This window comes from Sorghum bicolor, chromosome 6 (assembly GCF_000003195.3).
Source record: "Sorghum bicolor cultivar BTx623 chromosome 6, Sorghum_bicolor_NCBIv3, whole genome shotgun sequence".
Taxonomy (NCBI): Eukaryota; Viridiplantae; Streptophyta; class Magnoliopsida; order Poales; family Poaceae; genus Sorghum; species Sorghum bicolor.
The window spans coordinates 24,364,527-24,372,264 of NC_012875.2; positions in this window are offsets into that span (position 1 = coordinate 24,364,527).

The following is a 7,738-nucleotide window of genomic DNA, read 5'->3' on the forward strand; positions in this document are numbered from 1 at the left end:
CACCAAAACTCGTGGAATTCTGTGAGATAAAACCCTAAGTCTAGATGTTGATTTCATTTGGATCCTTTTCTTTGTTTATTTGATAATTAAATTTGATACTTAAGGACCGTCAACACCATGCATCTATCTTACATCAAGATTAGCACTATCTCCAAACAGACCGAACCGAGCATCCACTTGAGTCCCTTCACCTAGGAGTACCAACAAGTTCGTCCAAAATGGTTTCTTAGACTATGGTGCATTAGGTGCAAACTGTGCACCTATCTTGCAGCGAAACTAACAAAGTCTCCAAATGGACCGAAACAAGATTCCAAATGACACACGTCATCACAGAGTTCCATTAGGTGCATCCAAATTGATTTCCAAGCATATGGTATGTTCCATGCAAATCGTGCACCTATCTTGCATCAAGACTAGCACTATCACTAAACAGACCTAGGAGTACCAACAGGTGCTTCCAAAATGGTTTCTTAGACTTTGGTACATTAGGCGAAAACCGTGCACATATCTTGCACCGAAACTAATACTATCTATGAGCACACCAAAGCGAGATTCCATATGACACACGTCATCATTGAGTTCTATCGGGTGTGTCCAAATTAATTTCTAACCATATGGTACGTTCCATGCAGACCGTGCATCTATCTTGCATCAAGATTAGCACTATCTCAAAATAGACCAAATCGAGCTTTCACTTGAGCCTTTTACCTAGGAGTACCATCGGGTGCGTCCAAAATTGTTTCTTAGCCTATGCTGCATTACGGGCAAACCTTGCACCTATCTTGCACCGAAACTAACACTGTCTCCAAACAGACCAAATCAAGATTTTGTATGACACACGTCATCTAGGAGTTCCATCATGTGCATCCAGATTGATTTCCAACCATTTGGTATGTTTCATGCAAAACCGTGCACCTATCTTGCATCAAGATTAGAAGATTAACACTATCTCCAGACAGACCGAACCGAGCATCCACTTGAGCCCCTTCACCTAGGAGTACCAACAAGTGCGTCCAAAATGGTTTCATAGACTATGGTGCATTAGGTGCAAAATGTGCACCTATCTTGCACCGAAATTAATAATGTCTCCAAATGGACCAAAGCGAGATTCCATATGACACACGTCGTCAAGGAGTTCCATCGGGTGCATCCAAATTGATTTCCAAGCATATGGTATGTTCTATGCAAACCATGCACCTTGTTGACGGTCCTTAAGTATCAAATTTAATTATCAAATAAACAAAGAAAAGGATCCAAATGAAATCAACATCTAGACTTAGGGTTTTATCTGACAGAATTCCACGAGTTTTGGTGTTTGTCTATTTCTGCAGGGGGTTATCAGGAAATAAGGAAGAAAGGCCCACATGTCGGGATTACATAGATATATCAACCCACCGCGCAATTTTCTACCATCTAGAAGACTCCAGAAGCCACGGGAAGGAAGCGGAGTCCGAAAGGGGCCTGGCCCAGGGCGCCCGCCCTGAGGACCTGGGCGCCCGCCCACCTCTGGACTCCGTTCCGGACTCTCTTCGCACACGACGTTCCACCGACCTATTTGATCCAGAATAACATAGTACCACCTCGCCTATCGACCCAAAAACGCATAGAAGGGGAGGACTATATAAGGAGACCCCCTCTGGCCCCTGGAAGAGACAAGAAATTATCATAGAGATTGAGGGGTGAAGGAAAACCTCTTCTCTAAATAATATTTCTTTTTAGGCTTAGCAACCAATGTAAAGTAGAAATAGATCTTCTAGTTTCTACTAGATTGAGAGAGATAGAGTGGAGGTGTGGATCGGAGGAAGGCCGGCCTGTCGGTGTCTACTCCGAGTTGTACCTACGGGATCAAGTCTCCTAACCCGAGGCTTGCTTCTAAGATTCTTCAGTAATTCGACTTCTAATACTAGTAAGTTCTTGTTTTATTGTTCTTTGGTTTATGAGTTTACTTTAATCCTCTTCCGGTTGAGTATTAGAGTAATCACTTGCTAGCATAAACGTGGTGTTTAGGCTAGGGTACTCATAGATATCCCCTGACTAGCTGGATCGTGGTAGTAGCGAGGAACGTGACAATTCCGAGTTACCTTTGCAGATCACATCTCGTTAGCAGGACGGGTAGGGTTATAGGTGCGGGTCGAACATCCTTTGTGTTGTCTAGATTCCGTGAGCCTCCCCAATAGAACAGTAGATCATCCTTACCAAGGTTAGAACGAGACTACGGTTGCAGTCTTCTCTATACATCACTCACATCGAGAGACATTCTTTGTAGCCTAAAGGGATAGTAGCAATAGATTTGGTTAGTCAGATGCACCCTTTCTCCCAGTGGTAAAAATATAAATACGATACTCTGGAAAACCTCCCGGGTGAAATGCTCACCGATATCCGTGCGCTTGCGGATCATTTCCTTATTGCGTTACCAAATATCAACAAGCATTTCTGGCGCCGTTGCCGGGGAGAAAGACGGTTTGCTGAGATAACTTTGAGTCTTGTTATTATCTTGTATTATACTTTTATACTTTTATTCTTTTATCTTTTTATTTTTATCTTTATGGATAACTTAAATTCCATACCTATTATTAAATTCTTTGCACCTTCGGAGACCAGCCATAGACCATGGGAGTCAACACGTCCTGCCCCTAATTATGATCGGTGTCCGGAGTTGATTGCAATAGGTCAAAACCAACCCTTTTCTATAGCTGAGGTCCTATCTTTTAATCAAAAAGATAATGCACTTTTAGCTACACCTAGGGACTCTGTTAATCTTTCTATAAATTCTGGTTTAAACCTAGCCCTACAAGACCATGTTTTTTCTCAATATTTTCACATTGGTCTTAATCGTATAACCTTTGGTAGAGTAATTCTTTCTTTATCTATTAGTAAAGGAAGGTATGTCTTCATTTGTGGACATCTTTCTTGCACTAGTCTTCATAGAAAAATCTTAGAAATAGAGAAGGAATCATCTCCCAGACAAGGAAAGGAAGTTTCAATAGCCAATTTCTAAACATTTCAATCCCATGATTCGGCTATCCATCCCATCCTTGAGCTTAATAATTTCTACTGTGCTCTTTCTCTTGAACCTCGCGATAATCCTATGAATCTCTCTAGACATCCCATGCATAAGAAGGAGGATCGAGAAGAGCAACATCAATGGCTAGAGGGCATTAAAAATCCATGTGCTATCACCATTGAATGGATAGATAAAACAAACTTGAGAGACAATCCTAGAGGAATTTTAAGCATTCATGAAGAATCATCCTTGGAGTTTGAGAATGAGAGAAACAACAGTGAGCATGGAAGTTATTTCATAAATACCTTACCAAGTCCTTGCTCATATAAAACATCTCCCCAATCAATTGGTCTCTCCATCCTTACCACATTTGAGATCTCCAACCCCCTCTTCCTTTCTATTTATAAAAACTTTAAAAGGGCGGTTGTCGATGCATATGTCTATAATAAATATTGTAGATCTCGTTGAGTTGATCTTGATATAGGTAGGTGTTGGAGGGGAAACCACTTCACCAACATAACTTGATGGTTTCCCAAGGATAAGCTTAGCGTCCTTAAATAAGCACTTATCAGATCGTAACATGAACTTCTAATTATTTGCAACATTGCCTTGTGTATTGAGCATATTGAGATAATTATAGAAATATTCCTTTGGGTATTCTTGCCACTAACCTTTCCAGGATTGGAGCAAGAAGATCGGATGAATGACAAGCACAAGGTATGTCCAACCAACCATCGCACAACATTGAATTAAATTCATCCAAACTTGAATTTTGCAAAATTCAAGCTTGGGGGAGTACTTTACGTAAAAACATCCTTTGCCATGTTGCTACGTTGGTAGTCCCTACCTTTGAGAGATGCTCAATTTGTTAAGTACTAATTACACTACTTCACCTCCACTTGAGTAGATCGCTATAAATGCTCTCATGCTACCTTTATTTGCTTTAGTATATGTCTAGGTTTGGAGTAGTTTCATTTATCTCTTAAATCAAGCATGGTGCTTAGTTTAGGAATGATGATCTTACTTCCAAAGGATTTTTAAATTAAGCATGGTGCTTTGGTTAAAATGCCCTCCTAAATCAAATTAGACATGGTGTCTAGGTTGATTTTTGAGCCGATAGTATGCTATAGTAGATATGGGATATTTTGTTGGACTAACCCCTGCAGAAAAACTTTCAATATCAACCTGGGAAGTCCTGAGATACAAACTCATTGGAGATAAAGGAGACACATGAAGTTTAACAATTTGCACAAGAAGGACATAGCTCATTCATCATAAAGAGATGATCCATGGAGGGTGCCACAAACACGATCCACAACCGCTAAGAAAGGAAAGCTTCCACAAGGTGATACTGTACCATCACTCTTCAAGTAAGGTAACATTTTAAGGTACTTGATATCACTTTTATAAGCTTCTCCTTGGTTCTAGCGTTCACACAAAATAAAGAGACAAACATGTACGATTTGTAGCTCCAAATTAATCAACCCAATTAATTCAACATGTTTAGTCCTTTAATCTTTGTTCTTAGTACTACCTTCGTGATCCCACACTCCTAATCATATAAGCTAAAGTATTGCACATTCAATCTTTGGAAGATATAAACAAAACATAAATAGATTATCTTTCCATTAGGTTGAGCCATCTGATCTAACAAATGTTTTAAATGCTACACTCATGATCCATCAACTTTGTCTTGCTCACTATGCTTAAGGTTACAGAAGAACAAATACACTTTTGGTTCTGTTGGTGTTTTCCACCAACAGGGCCCATGCACTTGATCTCTGCCTTGTCTCTATGAGCAGGACACATTTTGAGAAACGTGAAGGCGTTTTACAACTCCCAGATTCCATCAAGTGAAGAACCGGGATCTACAAGCACAAACACAATAGAGATCAGACACTTAGTTTCCCAAAGGAAATATTGAAGAACCTCTATGTCCGAGTTGGTACCTTGTACACTCCAGCAAACTTCGTGGTGATAGAGACTGGCACTGAGTAGAGGGCACCCATCATCTTAGGGAGGCCATTCCTAAACACCAGAAGTGTCATCTACGCTAATGCTGCCAAGATCAGTCTCTACATCAAGGGAAAGAAGGAGATTTTCCTTCAAGAACAAGCCTACACAAACTTCAGAGCAATCCTAACATGAATCAAGGAAGAGGACCAACAGGAGGAACAGGAACAAGCAAATGTGGACCGAGTCAGCTAAGATGGTCACTGCAGCTCAAGGAGGTCAAGATCGTCAACTCAAGTCACCTTTCTTGATCAAGAAGGACGACCCTGGTGTTCCAAGAATCGAATGCACAAACAATGGATACTCTTTTTAGAAGACACTCTACGACACCGGATCTGACGACAACATAATGGCTGCAGTCACTTATCAGCTCCTGCATGGAACCATGCCCCTACAACCAAGATACATTCAACTCCAAACAATTTTCAGGTCATTGACATGGGAGAAGACAAGTATGATCCATCCACCATCCTTGGAAGACCGTTCCTAAACACTATCAAAGCCATTATCTATATTGGAACCGGAGAAGTCCACATGCACTTCCCCTCTAAGAAAGATCATCAAGGACGGATGGGCAGACTATGAAGGAGAAGTTGTAAGATCAGAAGACGTTGAGTTTAAACAGAATTATCCAGAGGAAATTGAAACACCGAGTCAGGTATGGAAAATGAAGATAACTATAAATGAAGAAGAGGTGCTGCCGGAAGTACCGACTACGCCACCCAACGAACCTTAGGACGATTAAGGAAATGGAGAGTCCCGTTCGGTGGACTTAAAAACACCGAACGCCTTGCCAAGAGGTAAACTTGATAGTTATCCTTTCCCTTTTAATTATTTCAAATAGTTTACTTAGTTAATCATGTTCGTATTATCCTAGAAAGAAAATAAAAATGTGAAAAAAAACTGTAAGCCCCATGTGAGTAGACGAGTGGCATAAAACCCATAAGTACATTCACTGTGGTGGCATAAAAATAAAATAAATATTTTTCTGCTTTATAAAAACTAAAATATAAAAACAGGGAGTAATATTTATTAAGGAGTCTCAACATGATAAAGGCTAGATATTTATGCTAACACTTAATCAGTTCCACAAGCTTTGTTGTCTATTTGAGCTCCACAGAATTTAAGAATCAAGAAGACTAGCAGACGGAGGACATTCTAATCGCTGTCAAAATACTGCTGACTTTCAAACACACCTCTGCCACCTGCTAGCTATATCAAGAGAAATTACGTCAAAATTCAGCTTGGGGGAGAGCACCCCCATTTATCTCGATAAGTATTTCTATCTATCTTTATACTTATACTATATTGGAATATAAATACACATAACTATGAAAAACCAAATAAAGATTTTATGCTTATATATATTTTGCTTAGTATGTTTAATAAATAAATAAAGTGGCTATGCTAATCTGTATCTAATAAAACTTAAGCATGGATATGATGAATAGTTGCTCTGCCTAATTTGCAAATTTGAAGTTCTCTCTCAAGTTTAGATATAACTGTTATAATTTAAGGCTTGCTCTAGACCTAAACTTGTGGGATGAAAACTTGATCTGAAGTCTAAGTTGTTAACGGATATGATATGGGAAGGTTGAGCTGCTGTTTATCTGTTCCTAGAGATGCTAGAATTCTGGAGAATTTTATCTTTGAAAATCTTTAAAATATTGCATGATGAGTTCCTGTATGATGAGAGTTTAAATTCCTACCACAGCCATATATACATGCTTGCTAGACCTTGAGCCACACATTTACTATTTACTGCTTATGAGCATTGAGTGTGGTCAAGCTGTGTAGACCCTTAGGAGCTTGTCATGTGGTTAAATCAAGATTCACTTGCACGTTCACTCATACATGCTACTTCTACTCCGGAAGTACCATCCACATATATCCACTCATTTCCATCTCCAAAACCACCCAAAAGTATTCTACTCCTAATCCGGGAGAGAATAACCAAAAATATTTCTGTTTCCCCTTGTGAAATAAATGCTCAAGTTATCTTGTTACTACCACTTGTGATATTATCTCAAGAGATGAATGCTCTGAAAAAAAAGGGAGAGAAAAAGAAAATAAAAGATACGAGGAAATAAAAAGGGGCAAGTGCCCGGAACCTCGAAGAAAAGAAAAAGTGAGACGAGAGGTAAAAATGGACAAGTGTCCGACAGTAGAATTAGGGGTACAAGATACCCACCTGAGAGGAAAGAAAAAGAAAATATAGAGCATCTCATTCTCCCCAAAAAGCTTCAAAGTGCAAGAAAGGTATGTATCCCCTCAAAAGAGCATAAAAAATAGAATTAGACTTTCACCATTATTATCATCATCATCACCATACACCATTCATTCGCCACACATGCATATCTTGATTTGGCTTATTGATTTGTTTCTTTGGATCCATGGTTTGACTATGCAATAAATGTCTTGTAAGTATGTATACTTTATCTCCCACCTATGAGCTCCAGATATTAAAGCCTTATTAGAGTAGGGTGAGAGAGAAGACAATGTCACTATGCTTCATACCACAAATACTACATATCTTGAGAGAAGGCATATACCATCACTGCCTTGGTAAGGATCCAAAAATACCACAAAAGAGAGATCTGAGAGAATCATACAAGGAATTTCTGAGTTTTATTTGAAAATCTGCAAAAACCCCAGAGCTATAGCTGATCAAGAATAAGAGACATGGCACTTGGCTAGACTGTTCTATCTTTTAACCACTCA